The following is a 15683-nucleotide window of genomic DNA, read 5'->3' as shown; positions in this document are numbered from 1 at the left end:
GCTCCCTGTCAACAAAAAGATAACCTTCAAGCTCCTCACCCACGCACACAAGGCGCTCCACAACACCGGTCCAGCCTACCTCAACCGACGACTCACCTTCTACACCCTGTCCCGCCAACTCCGCTCAGCCAACCTCGCTCTCGCCACCGTCCCCCGCATCCGAAGAACGACCACCGAAGGTAGATCCTTCTCCCACCTCACTGCCAAGACCTGGAACACCCTTCCTTTGCCCCTACGACAGACCGAAGACCTGCTGACCTTCAGGAAGCGCCTCAAAACCTGGCTATTCGAGCAGTAGCAGCACCCCCCCACTCCCCTCAGTGCCTTGAGACCCTTACGGGTGGGTAGTGCGCTCTACAAATACATTGATTGATTGATTGATTAAAGGGATATAGAGGATCTACTGAAGCCTCGGCAAACAGTCTCTGTAATATGTCCACATCAGCAACATCAACATTACTGCTGCCTGATTAGAAGATGGTCTTAAAAGGTGAAAATTACATCTTTTCACATGTGTACATTTTCAGCTGCTTAGAAAGCATAAATTCTATAAAAATGAATGCCGAGGGCTTAAAATTACCACTCAACTATTTACCACTCTTCCCCACCCCCCCAATAATAAATGATCCACTCAGGAATGAAAACTACTTTTTGGCTGAAACTGGTTCACTTCCAACATGCAAAAATCGAGAGTAAAAGAGCACCACTTCAAAGTTTATCTGAGCCCGTGGTGGTAAGTCTACCAGTCAGAGACATATCCAAGCCATGGTCTGAGCGTCAAGTCTATTGCTCCTACTAGAAATCTTAGTCTGAGGAACCAGAGAGGGCGGACCTGAAAAAGAGCTTGTGTAGCTCAGATATTATGGCATCACTTACCCAAGTAAAGAAGTTAGTAAGGATCTGAACATTTTGATGGATTCAGTAAGTTTTTAGGGCTGTTCTGCACATTCCCCATAGTGTTTATTCTAAATCCATTCTACGGAATTTCCAAATCTGTGTGTACTTTGTAACCTATTCTAGAAGAAGTGCAGCCCTACTCCAGTCCTTGCCTGTCACCTGTGTAACAACCTTAGAGTAAAGGCACCACACAAGAGATAGTAGTAGGTGGCACAAAAGTTGCCCTTGTACTTCACCTTCTGACTTGTCTACTATGATCAGACTCGGCCAGAAGTCTGCCATTCAAACTTTTAGCATCCTGGTCACTTCTCTAGATCAGAGGCTAATTGCCATGGGGTGCAGCCTGCACAGAACCCGATCCAGGGAGACAGCTTCGCCTCACTATACTAACACACAAAGCAACTATAGCAGATAGAACATGAAAGCCTTGTATCCTTAATGCCAGTGTGGATGGGGTAAGGACTGTGAACTTTTTTCAGTCACAGCATGATGTGCTGTGCAGCGGTGGCATTACCAATTTCTCAGGACCCTAGACCCCGCCCTGCTACAGGTTACACCAGCAGCAGCGAGGGCGAAATGTGTTATCTGGCACATCAAACTCTAAAACACACATGTAGATTAACAACATCATAAGTAGAATGGAGAATGCAAAAATAACCTGGTGCCAAATGTTCTCAGTTTTTTAACAGTTTATGTATTGTGGGAAGGGGATTCCAATCCTAGAAGAAATACTACCAACACCACATCTAAAACAGTGGAGTTACATAATATTAGCATATCCAAGACCAGTACACCAACGCGTAGCCCTCTTCATATCTCTACATAGGTAAGAAGACATTAAAGCGTTGATGGAGATACAAATAAGGGTACCCATGCTATCAGGTTGGCGTTCTATGGTGTTCAGACTTGGGCATCCTAGCGTCACAGAGGCAGTGACGCTAGGAAGCGTCCCTGCCTCACCCTAGCGTCTAAGTCTTCATTACCTTCTAAAACATGATTTTTGCAGAACTAAAGAGGAAGTCAGAAATCGTGACCAGGTGTGCCATGGCTAGCCAAGGAGTCCTGGAGCACAGGGTTGGGTCCTACTCTTAAGAGATGGGGCGCTGAACTGAAGAAGTTCGATTGTACGGTACACAAACTCGGCGCAGCTAGATAATCGTCTTTGGTAGGGCGACAACTTTTATTCTCTCCTCAGTGCCGGGTCGTAGGGTCACAAAAGTGAATAAGAATGCGTCTGCACAAAGGACGAACCACAGGCTTGGCCTGCACGCAGCGCTCGGATGGCTGCCTTTCTGACGTCAGCAGTGCCATTCCACAAATATTTCCATGCAACTCTCCTTATGCGGTTTCTCAGTGTTTCTGCTGATTAGGCCCAGTCCTCCCCACAGGCCTGGATGGTAATGCAAAGCATGTGAGGCTGCAGCCCGCTGCCAGGGTCGGCCTGGGTTGTGGAAATGTTTGTGAATACCTAAAAACTCATGAGCTTGTGGTGCTCCCAGACATACTCCGCACTCTGGACTGTCCACAGCACACCCCCTGAATAGGATGATAATACTAAGAGTATCCCATCCCATTACGCATGCGAAAATAGATTTAGAGGTGCAAACTCACCTTTTGCAAATTGCAAAGATGAATTTACAAAGTACATCAAGATAACTGCCTGTGTATGTTGAAATGAGACGTGTGAATGGCTCTCTAAATCGGACCCACAATTCTTCTCTACATGAAAATGCAATATTCAATATTCAGTTAGTTTCTATCCAGTTATGCCGCTGGTATAGTCCGTCCAGGGCAACCTTTTGCTGAAAATTTCTCCAGCGAAAGGTCAATTTGAAATGTTCTTTTCAGCAAAAAGAAAAAACTCCAAAAACGAATGTCTTTGTTTCACTAAACTAAAAACCTTTAAAATGGCTTTCCGATCTCAAATATTTTTAATAAAATCGTCTGACATTCTATTAAATTAGCAAACTTGTTTTACGCAGAACGACATCAAATCTCCATAAGCAACTATACTAAAATCACACCAGCAGTCAAATATCTCTAAAGTCAGAAATCTGTCACACACTAGAAGTGAATAGGAGCTTAAAACTCACAAGGGCCGCGAAAGGAATTAGCCAGGTGAAAACATAATCTGTTATAAACAGTTCAGATGCAAAGGCACATTCTGTGATCAAGAATATGATCTTTTTTCTTTTAACAAAGCTTCAGGTTCCAGTGAATTCGAAAACCACTCCCCTGCCTGCTGGGGGTCGTTTAAATTTACCTTAGCTAAAGCCTAGCTTTCCCAGCTGAGTCAATGAAGAAGCAACTACACATTCTGTTAGACATTTCAGTTTCCTGGGGCAGAAAAACAGGTTTTAAAACAGTAGCTACAGGTCAAATTTAATTGAAAAATAAACCGGTTTTCTTGTAATGGAAGACTCGCAAATCTGGGTTTTTCTGAGGTTTTGCACTGTGCTATCGATTTAGTTATTAATAATATTTATACAGCGAGGAGATAAGTGGTCACTTGGGAAAAGGAGTAGTTCAGGCAGGAAGCTTTAGTATACTTAGTAGATAAAATTTTTAGGGTTGAGTGCACATCCCTGTTGTAAAATCTTTGGGATTTTAACCACGCCCATGTCATGCCTGTCACTTTCATTGGTTCGTGGGCCTCCCTTTCAAAATCCGCTTAATTTCATTAGTGAAAGGCATGCATACATCATGCCTTTTCCGGTGTTAAGCCCTCCTCGAACGCACTGGCCAACTACTGAAAACATACAAGGCTCCATGTTTTCAGCATGGTTTCCACACTACTTTATCTTTTTATTTTCCACGCAGTGCGATTGCGCTGGGTTTTTTCGTTTTCAATTTCAGCGCAATCACGTTGTATTTTACACTCGTTTCTTTTGGAATTGGAGAGCTTTTTCAGACTACGTTTTCTCAGAAGCACTGGAACACTACTTTTGCAGTACCTGTTTACGCTCAACAAATGGTTTAAAAAAATAATGACTCACTCATGAGTAGGAGAGTACATGAGTAGGTCAGTGTTTTAGATTTTATAAATCGGTATCAAAAATGGACGTAGTCTTATTTTTCTTACTGATTACTTATTATTTTTGACATTCTCACTGAGAACTCACTTGTTTCCACATTGAATGTAAATATACAGCTGGAACAATTCTTTAGTCTTCCCTGATTTTTTCACAATTTCATGCCTAAACTTCCACCAAGGTGTGACACCAATTTTCAGTTTGTGAATCCAAGAAATGTATGCAATGTGAATGTGGCATTGTGCGTTAACTTTTTCATAATTATCCACGCAGCCCTTTTGCCTCTAATGAACCCATTCCCGTGATGACACGATTGCACCTAAAAAACTAATGAGGAAGGGATTGTACAGTGCAATATCTTCAAATCGACTGCAGTGCAGATTCTTAATCTAAAAAAAAAAAAAAAAAAAAGGATGTGTACCTGGGCAAGCAGTCCAGCGACGGCCATCACAAACCTTCCAATTGCAGAATACCTGGCTGGAAAAGCCTTATCACTATATCATAATTCCCACAGCTTTGAGTGTGTTAATTGCTTTGAACTTTTATTTGAAAGCATCTGGACCTCAAAAAAACAGCCGAAACACCGTCAAAACTGAAACACAAAGTTCTTAAATAAATGTTACGATACTTTATGATAAATATTCATTCCATCTTTATGAACAGTATTAATTTTAGTCAAAAGCAATGGATTACATACAAACGTACTCTTGTTTGCCTATTCTGGATAAGGTGGCCTTTGCTACCGATTTCGGTGGTTGAAATGCAGTTACCAGACGGTAGAGGACTAACTCATTTACATATTCAAGACCTTTCTCCTTTAAACAAAGGTCAGATTCTGTAAACAGTGTAGCAGTAGTGATAAATCTTGATGCACCAAACTATTACATACTAAGTCAGATTTAGTGAATTCTTACACATCTGTCTCTGTCCATTTCACTGAGATAAATCTTAGCTTTCATCCGATACTTCCCCTCATATATAAACAGAATAACTAAGACAATTGAACCACTGGGACAAAAATGTCCTGCTTTTATGTCTCATGATTCCATGTGGAGTAGTTTTGTATATCTGCGAACAACAGAAAACACATCCGAAAATTCATACATGAAAACATATGCGTAATCATCCACTGACTGACTATTAGGTTTGTAGAACAAATATATCATCCTTTAAGGTTGAGCTCGCCTTACCTTTAGTGTGATTACCTATTAGCTAAATTAAAGATTATTAACTAGATACTGTTGGACTACTTATTGGGTATAGAAAGGAAATGTACCCTTTGCTGCATTCTGATTTGCTGATTGGACAAATTGACCTGTGCCTATACCTTTTTTCTCTAAAGTAGTCTCAGCAGCTGAAGTGGTGAACTATGTTTGGGTGAAAACTAGCTAGCTAGTAGGCAAACAGATGTTACGTGATGTAAAATAACTTTTTGTGACCAAGAGTGCATTTTTAGGTTGAGCATAGCAGCGCACAAGCGCTGGTTTTCCGACGTGCCGCTATCTATTTGGGCTTTTAACCACTCCCACCTCACACCCATCACTATCGCTAGTTCATGGGCTTGCCCCTCAAAAATTCTTTATCATTGGTAAATGCTCTACACTTGTCCCTCCGTGGGGCGATTTGGTTACCGCCTTGGACATCGACCCTGCTACACGGCTAATTGCACTTTTGCTGATACGTTTTACTGCTAAGCAAAACTCTTTTTCCTTTTGTGTATCTCCTTCACGCTCATGGTGTTGCGCTCTGAATTGGCTCGCTTATGTGAAACTGTTTTACTTATCATTTTAAATTTCTGATTAGGAGTTTACAACGCTAGTAGCTCTAACACAAGCAAATGGGAGACCCACTGCATTGCAAATGCTTGCTTTTTGTAGCAGGAGGCTTGCAAACATGAGGTGTGAATTGCAGCCGAGAATAGGGTGGAAAAAACAGGGGGTGAAGAGGACATTACTTGAAAAAATGCAGTAAGCAGTAAAATATTTTTACAAATTGAGACATTGTTGGTTAAAATGAGATGCCTAGATTCACTGAGGTGCAAGTACAGAAGCTGAGATTAGAAACCAGGTCGCCGGGTTTCAAAAGGCAGCAATTTACCAACTAAATCTAGTCATGGTGTGTTCGGAGTTAATGCTTTCACCAACTGAATTGGCATATTCCTGAGATGGTGCGAGTCTGTGCTCTGAAGAGTGAGGCGACAGATAATGTGCATTCGTATATGAATAATGAGTCTATCCGCTAGTACTTCTGGAATCTGGGTGTCTTTAACAGTTCTGGGTTACTCGTCTGCTCAAGTCAAAGTGGTCTGTTTAGGATGTATTTAGTGTTTTCCCTATTGTTTCGAGGTGAGCCTCTTTGTACACACACCGGTACGGTTGGAAAGGCCCGGTGCACTGTTTGGTGTGGGATTAATTTGGAAGCAGCATACTAGATCTAGTTATGGGCCCGAATGGTGCATTAAAAGCATGGGTTTATTTGCCGTGTCCACTACTCGGCTTCAGTAACATCTAAACGCAGCGTAATGTTCCAATAAGTCTTTTGAAGGAAAAGACTATACATGGCTCTCTTTTTTTCCTTGTTTAATCAAAACGCGGTCGCACAGCCTTAAAGAGAATGAAAGGGAGGAAGCAGAAACAATAGCGTATTTCCCATTCAAAACTAGAGAGGGAAAGGGGGCGGAGGCGAATAGCACAATGTGGTTCAAAGACTAAATGTAATGCACCAGAGAGCGTGGATCTGAGCTGAGCAGAAACAGATGCACAGCTTGGAACCAAGATCCCGGAAGTAGCCTTCCCACTACGGAGGCTCGCTGGGCTCAAAGCGCTTCGCTGTGCTGAGGCCGAACTCCTGCCTGCTGGCAGAAGGGTTATGGCACAAAGCGCTCCACCGGGGGAGCCTCAAGGTGGACAGCCACATTTTTATTAGGGTAATCGTAACAGAAGAATTTGCCTTCCACTTAATTTATGTTGGTGCAATTCGGTGAAAGATTTCACGCGCAGCCAAGTACTGGGGTTTCGTTAGCCTGTTTGGAACCACTCCCAGTTTAGGTAAAGGATCTGGAAAACATGGAAATGGTAGGCACAATTCAAAGTTTTTGTTGTGAGCGTGTGGCAGCAAAATCATTGTGAATCACACACTTAGTAATATGTGCGTGAGTGTGTGTGTGTATGCAGATTATATTAAAGAGGAAAAATTGAACCTCGCAGCTGTACATAGCTAATTCAAACGTTCCCTCTTAATAGCCTTTCTCCTAGCCGCACTGCTCCATCTACAGCAGACTTCATCGAGTCTGCATTCAGCACTTGGGTGTTTCAGATTTGGAATGGTATATCGACTCCTCGAAGGGTTCAAAGGCTGTAACAGAGGGGTCTCAGAATTTATGACTTTTTTCAAGAAGCATGGATAGTACTATTTTAATGCCACTGTTATACTAACCTCGTGCAGTGCCTTTTGTTGGTCTGGTGAAGTATTGTCCAGCCATTTTAGAGGGAAGGCTAATGTAGCGGTGCATAAAGCATACGCCAATGCCGTCTGTAATTTCCACCGGATTAAAAGAACATGAACTGCAGAGTGACCACAATGTGCACTGACCGAATAAAGTGCCAGGCACACTTCCGAATGACAGCAACATCAAGAGACAAACACACCACTGAACATAAAGCTGGCAGGCTTCAAGCCTTCTTCCCCATACACAAATAATACAAGTTTTGTGCTGTGTAGATAAACACTGACAACCATACAGGTATATATTACATGCATATATAAAAGGCAGGATGGATCTGTGGCTCTGGAAAATTGCTCTTTTCCATCAGGCGTATACCCACAAACCTGCAGTTTGCCTCACTCCTGACTTAAAATGTGCTTCTTTCACAAGTGCCCTACCTCCTGTTCACACAACACCCTCATCCCTACACCAAACCAACACCAGCTACCTCCTGCTAATCACTGGGTAAGATCGTGACAGCACTCACATTGTAACTAGGTAAAGAATACGACTTAATTAATCAGTAACACGCTAGGGCTTATTCTGGTAACTTTGAAGTTGTGTCTTGAGTCTAAACCCAGCAGTTGTTCATAAGAACCAGCTCTCAGTCTTACAATGATGCACACATTATGCGAACATGGATGGTGCTGTCTTTAGTACGGGAGTAGCCCTTCCTCTTGCAGCGCAACTACAACACCAGTGAGATTCTAAACCTGCAGAACTCAAATGTATGTTTTTCTAGAAACATGTTAAGCACGGGATTAGCTCAGTTTCCATCCCTGTGGAGCAATATTAGCGACAAAGCCTTTGTCATTTCCCAGCACAGACCTTAAGCATCGGAATAGCTAGAGTGCTCATCAGTCCGAACTGGGAATTACAAAAACATTGTATGATTCCAGGCACAGTATTACAACTTGGATTAACATCCACGCGCACCTGAAATAAAATTACAGCAACTTCTGCAAGTGCTTTGCTCTCAGAGTTAGGCAGAGAAGCACTACTCTGACCAGACAAGGTGGCACGGAGCCGAAATAAAACGGCATGCTCTCAAGCTTCAAGGCTTTGGCACTTTTCTAGCTCGTCAGCGTGGCAAATGAGCTAATTGATGGTTAAAATGTGGATCATAAAAAATATTTTATGCAACAGATGTAGAGTTGTTAGCGTTGTAAAGATGTTTTTTTTTTTTTTTAAGATGGACCAGATGTCCACAAAAATATAGCGTACACAGAAAGTGCTCTGAATTGTGTTTTGCATATTTCATCATACAAAACCTGTCATGGTGTTTTCTGGCATAAACTGAGAATCGCCTTAAGACATGTTTTATGTTAGTCGGCAAGCAGTAAATACAACAAGGCAGGCAGTCCTTACATAGCGTGAGAGGTGAAGGGGTTAGTACCAGCACACGTGTGGTAGAGACTTTTATAAACGTAAAGGACATTACTGACCAGGGGACAGGTTCAATGTAGGGCAGGCTGGTGTGGTGCCTTGACAGCTTACGAGTTTGCTAGTGGTACTTGCCACTGGTTCTCCACGATGAACAAGAGATACCCCAAATAATTACAGTAAAGGAAAGTCATATAATGGGGAACCACTCTTGTTCCAAAAAGCGCTCAAATACCTCCGATTTATTACAGTGAAGGCTAAGGAGGTACTGAGAACATCACGATGTTGTTAGGAGCTCAAAGTGTGTCCATCTGTGTGTTCAAAGGAACAAGGGTACATTTATTCTAGTTCCCAAAGCAACAACTATGTCACATCCACACTAGCAGTAAAGGTAGCACAACAGTATGTCTGTCCCGTGAGTGGTATGATGTGAGCCCACTTATCCCCCCATAGTGGAGTCATGAAGCGGAGTCACAGTTCTGACAGGTTGCCCTGACCGGGACAAGAAGTTTATTTCAATATTCTGTGAGATGCCAGAAACTCCGAGCCCATCACCAATTTGCATGATGGGTCCTGTCATTCAGCATTACCCCACTGGTATAGACTCTTTCTCTGCCTGCCCAACCCAATCGTCTCGGTTCTGGAAGATATGGGAACTACAGCACGGGAACAGAAAGAGCTCTTTCTAAACACCCCCAATGCTGGCAGATATACGAGCTGCAGCGCATGAACAGACTTCTTTCTCAGCTCTCCAGATGGATGATGCCGATGCTGGCAGGTATGGGTACTATAGCACAGGTACATAGTTCAAAGAACTCCCAATGCTTCAGATGCGTCTCGCTTGAAAAACTCTGCTGTGTTCAGTAAAGGGCTTGGAGCCTGCCCGTTGCTCACAATTTGTTGGTTGTGTGGCACAGGTAAATAGTTCTAAGCATGCCCAATGTTGCATATATGAGAACTACAGCGCTGTACATAGCTATAAGCACCCCCAATGCTAGCAGATATGAGTACTACAGCACAGACACATAGGGTTAAGCACAAACCACGCCCAATATGGCAGAAAAGGGTACTAAAGCACAGGTACACAGTTCCAAGCATCACCAATGCTGCAGATATGGCTACTAGAGCACAGATACACAGTTCTAAGCACCTACAATGCTCGCAGACATGGGTATTACAGTAAAAGTACATAGTTCTCAGCACTACCAATGCTGCAGACATGGGTACTAGAGCACAGATACATAGATCTAAGCACTTCCAGTACTGGCAGACATGTGTACTAGAGTGCAGGTACATGGTTCTAAGCACTCCCAATGCTGGCAGATATGGGTACTACAACAGTCACATAGTTCTAAGAACACCCAATCCTGCAGATAAGAGTGCTAGAGCACAGATACATAGTTCTAAGCACCTCCAATGCGGACAGACATGGATACGAGAGCAAAAGTACATTGGTCTAAGCACTCAAAATGCTGGCAGATATGAGCACTACAACACAGGTACATAGTTCTATGCACTATTAATGCAGCAGATATAGGTACTACAGCACAGGACAAAAGCACTCCTAGCGCTGGCAGACATGAGTACTACAGCGCAGGTACATAGTTCTAAGCAGCCCCAATGCTACAGATATGGGGCCTACAGCACAGAAACCTATGATAACAGTGTCCAATGTCTCCTTCTGGCAAAGTCAGAAATAAGGCTATCTGTCCTTTTGCTTAGAGCACATGGTGTAACATTTGTTTTAAACATTTAAGACTGCAAATTATGTGTATTGGGTTTTCAAAGGGAGCGGGTGGGACGGCGTCTTCATTTTCTGGATAGTTCTCATAATTGAACAGTCTGGCTGGCAGTACAGCTCGTCGCAGAGGTCAAAGTTCTTTCTGAGTTTGAAGCACATTAGGGCGAGGCTTCCTATGCGATATTGTTCAGGCCAATGTCTGCTGGCTGGCTCGTCCAGCTCAGGAAGTAAAGGGCAGGGCAGGTCAAATCCAAAATGCAAACCATTTCCTGTAACCTCAAGGACATGACAGATAAAGAAAGGGATGGCAAACGCCCACTACAATGTACAACAAATAGACAACATTTCACAAGAAACTGTACACACCACGCAGGGCCAGAAGGAAGTCGTGGAGAAGTCGTATCAAACACTGCTGTATGGCCATTAAATGACCCCCAGTAAAAACATTTGAGAGTCAGCTGGTAGTTTTACTTTTCAGTGTTAATTGATATCACTTTTGTGCCCCTAATTTCAACCGCTAAAACCTTACATTTGGCAACAGCCATCTGTTACCACATTACAATCTTCTGACTCATTTGAAGCAGAAAAGCGGTACTTCGTGCTGTGACACACTTGGTCCACATAAAGCAACAAAGAGAGGCACTTGTTTCTTCCCTTTATGTGTCTGTATTAGGTTATTGTGTCATGAGGGCTCGATATAAAGTCACAAGGTTACTCGTGCCTCTCTTCCACTTGTGTGAGACAGAGAACAGGAAGGACAGTTAGTGGATACCAGATGTTAACCACAAGCTGTTGGAAAAAATAGCAAGAGTTACATAATATAAAATAACTGGATTATTCTAGGATTTTGCGATGAGGACCAAAATAATCAATGGTCACAAAAATGTGCCGAGTAGAATTCGACCTCGAACTGGCCTACTGGGTAATAAAGCAGTGTCCTAAGCACTGGTCTGACAGATCAGTGTGTGGGCCATTTTTAGGGTCGAGCCTGCGAGTGCCTGCGCTAGCGCACGCGCCTCGCTTGCGAAACTCTGTTGTGTTCAGTAAAGGGCTGAGAGCCTGCCGGTTGCTCACCATTTGTTGGTTTGCATGGCACTCTTCTTGACAGCCTAGTAAATCGTCAAGGAACGCTTGGCATCATTAACGTTTCTATGGAAGGAGCAGGGATCAAACACCAACTGATTCAACTTAATCAGTGCCCGTGCACTGCTTCAGATGTGACTGAAGTACTATTTTGTTCTTTTTAACTTCCAGTGCCCCACAAACAGACAGCTTGTGACTGACAAAAACGTGCCCAGCAGGACAAATAAAATTGCAATATTTTATTTTTTAAAGCTAACCTTCTTTTATTTTGCCAAGTTGTCTTTTCTCAGTTCCCACTCGTTTTATTTTCTTTTTGCTTGTGGATGATGTCAAAAGATTACCATTAACATGTTCTAAATATGCAAGACCTATTGCATTGCAAACGCTTGTTTTCTGTTATTTGTGGACCTGTTTTATGGTCTGCTAAGCCGCTTTTACTGTTGATTTCCTTGAAACATTACCTGCAGCAAGCACAAATCCATGCAGTCTTCCATAATTTGCAAAACATATATGAGGTGTCTTTAAAAGTTCAAAACTGCCCCACTTTGCAAACATGGGCCACTATCTTTAGCTGTCTAATTGACTAATGGAGTCACTTATTTTGGTTCCGGGCTAGTAACATTCTGAGAGACAGATGCAAATGCTCAACTTTGAGAAGTACTAGGGTAATGCAGCTAGCAAATGTGCACGCTCTCCATCTCTCATTTGGATATTTTATCTTGCCTGGATCCTTCTGAACAGCTCTCATTTGACACTGAAAGGGTCTGGGGACAGCATATAGCGCTTATCAGCATAACCATCACAATCTAAATTAGTAAAATGAGACCAGCTCAGATATTGTGCACAAAAGGAGCATAATGTATTTGTTAGGAGTTTATTCAGCAATTAATACTTTTATTTAGCCTGCTTCTGAACACTTACAAATCTTGCAGACAGGCGTGGTGAGGCTTGCTTGGAGAGATTAAGCAATTTGCTCAGGAGTGGCATAATGTGGCGCAGAAACACCTTTTCCTGGATCAAAGATGAGAACTTAACACCCACCAGGAACCCTTTTTGGGCACCAATTAATAATAAAAATAAAATGGGTACATTCCAGAAGCGGCAGAAATGAGTGGAGTGAGCTACCCACCTTAGATCACTTCAGTGGTGGCTGTGGAGATCTGTGTGTCACCTGTAGTTTGCAGGTGTGAATCAAAGCACAGCTGTCGTAGCGATTCATTTTTGGGAGTCAATAAAACTAGTACCACCCACTTAGATAATAGGCCTACCCAATAGAAAGTTATTCTACATCAAGTATGGGCAGTCCACCCAGTCCCCTATGTATTTCAGTGCATTTCGTTTTGAAGGGGCACAGGGTAAAAATACCAGAAAAAAGTTGAATCAGCAAATCACCTTAAATAACCTGAAGATCATCTGATCAAATGACAGTATCGCAGCTTTCCATTCTTTTGATTACAAAATTAATTGATGATTATGAGAAACTGAGTTGTTGGTTGAGAAGGGTGTCAGCAAAAGCCAAGCAACAGCAACAATCCTTGTCAGCGTGAACCACAAAAGTCACTAAATTAACCTGTACTCATCCCTCTGGAAGCATGGCACACAAAGCAGTCAGGCTTAACTTAGAGACAATATGTAAAGTATTTGTGCAGCATTTAAACTGTAGCAAAGTGAGAAAACAAAAAAACAAAAAAATCCTACACCAATTTAGAAAAATTGAGTAAAATCTAGTTAATTGTTTGACACCAAAACAACAAAAATCAGAGTTATAACTCTTTAAAGTCTGCAATCAAAAATAGCACCTATAAAATCAAGGTGCCAACTGCAGACATCTAGTCCCGTGAGAGATACCGCGATGAAGCACGATTCGGATACACAAAGTGAATCGGGCCTGGTCTCAGCTTACTTTCCGTTTTAGAAGTATTTCTGAAACAAAATGCCTGCGGTGGTAACCTTCAGCAGGGCAAGGCTCTCAGCAGTGTTTGAAGACGAGGTGGCGTTGTTGTCGGGGAGCTGCTGGACAAAGTTGCAGTGAAGATATCTAGGTTTTGATTAAGCATCCTTTTTGGAAGTTGAAAATCTCCAGCGGGATGAAGCTACAGGCTGTATCTGATATGAGCTGCATGAGGCCGGAAACCCTTCCAGAGGAGTCGCTGAACAGGATTTTCTGCTCCGGAGAAGAACGTAGGGAGAGCTACTGTGAAGTTCGGCCAACCAGCGATGCACCTTGAGTGAATCGGCAAGAAGGTAGGTCCGAGTCTCCTCTCGGTTCTCAAGGCACTTTTTGGCAGAATTGGTTTTGGATGTGGGCTATATAGGCAACACTTCCAAAGATCCAGAACTGGATGCGTACCACTTGATGAGCCAGGACTCACTCGGGCTGGGTCCAGGTGCGGGTTCAAGATGGTTGGATCCTTTTCAGTCTCTGAGGCTCTGATCAGGAGGCCAGCTAAATAGCCCTTGGAGTCACTCAGGTAGTTCTGGGTTCAAGTAGAAAAGGAAGCCTCAAGCAGAGGGCAGTTCTCTGATGGCACAGGGCAGGCTTCAGTTAGCAGGCAGTCCTCCTGGTGCTGCAGGGTAGTCGTCTGAAGTACACAGCAGCCAAAAGGCAGCACAGCAGTTGTCGGAGAGCCCTCAATTTTAATGCCTGGTGCCAGCTTTCAGTGAAAGAAATTTCTGGTGTTTTCCTCTCTCAGAAGTGTTTGGAATTTCCTGCTTCCCTACACAGGGCCCAGGATGTCTCGAGTCAAATACAGCCAGTATGAAGGTTTTCTGAGAGTATTCTGAGGCAGTGTATTCAAAGTGTAAGTGGGGCTGTGCACAGCTCAGTACCCACCAATCCTGTCAACATGGCCCATGCTGCCAAAACCTAGTCCTTTTACTGTGTGGCTGTTTGGGAGAAATACACAAAAAGGCAAAATGCCAACTATGCCTAGTCATGTGACCCACGACACAGCAGGGATGTGGAATTCCTATCACATGGGACATATTGTTTGGGGTCAAGGGCAACAAGTTTTCATGTTTATTTTGTCCGTGGGACATGTAGGCCCAACCCCCTGCAGCACGAACCCTTTGGCTGTCAGTTTACAGAGAAGGGAATTGTCTCCAGTTGAGGTAAAGTGTGTCCGTATGTTAATGCTCTTCGAACTTGTATTGATGGTTCATTAATGAAAAACCTTCATTTTTAGGGTGAGCGCTTCAAATAAACCTTTTGAGGTCACACTGCAGTACTGACCACAATTCCTGTTAAAAAAAAAAAAAAAAAAACATTTTTACATACGTTTGAAAAGTTTAACGATATGAGGCTAAGTATAATGCTCCCAGAATGCTTTCTGATTAGGTAAAAACATTTGTAGAAGCTTTTAAGCAAGAGTGATGATTCTTCGCTTTCAAAATAAAATGCTCAGAAAAAAACTGAAGTAGGAAAAAAACGTTTCGCTACTATGAAATCTTAGGTGCTATTTCTTTGAAGTGCCATTTAGTGAACTGTGTTGATGCATGCCAGTATTTCCAAAAAATATTCCTAATGGAAAATCAGTGTAACCATTTTCAACAAGATTATGGGAAGCATGAAAATATACAAGCACCAACAAAGCAAACCAAACCAACATTTTTTGTGAGTCTTTTGGCTTCATCAATGCATGTCTTGTTTTGACATGGATTTTGTAACACTTTATTGTTGTGGGAGCCTCCTCAGGGGACCCCGTGACTGCTTAGAAAATGTAATAATAATAACAGATAAGGTCTCCAGCTTCATGGGGGAGTGTGTGTCCCCGGTCTTCAATAATGATTCAGTGGGGGTCCCAGAGTTCCAGTACTGATAAAGTAGGGGTCCACAGAAGTCAAAAGGTTTGGCACCACTGTGCTTTCAGGCCCTCCGCAGCAGAAGCTTCAGGGCATTCTAGAAATTGTGAGATCAGCTCGAGCCTCTTAAGGGTCGTAAGGCAGGGGCGGCTCTGACACTGCCCCGTCAGCCTTTCCGAGGCACACGTCTACGGCTCTCACTGATGGGTGGCTGACTCCAGCCCAGCCCGCCCAGCCCACCCAGCCTTTCTTCCGCATCGAC

General features: G+C 43.1%; 1 protein-coding gene across 3 annotated transcripts in view; it reads right to left on the bottom strand.

Annotated features, from left to right (window-relative positions):
* The window catches only part of AMOT (angiomotin), a 174925-nt gene that overhangs the window by 153964 nt on the left and 5278 nt on the right, over nucleotides 1–15683 (bottom strand). The window lies entirely within an intron of this gene.

Source organism: Pleurodeles waltl, chromosome 2_1 (genome assembly GCF_031143425.1).
Source record: "Pleurodeles waltl isolate 20211129_DDA chromosome 2_1, aPleWal1.hap1.20221129, whole genome shotgun sequence".
NCBI classification, from domain to species: Eukaryota; Metazoa; Chordata; class Amphibia; order Caudata; family Salamandridae; genus Pleurodeles; species Pleurodeles waltl.
The sequence above is the reverse complement of the archived record's forward strand: the minus strand, read 5'-3'. Positions and strand labels throughout refer to the sequence as shown.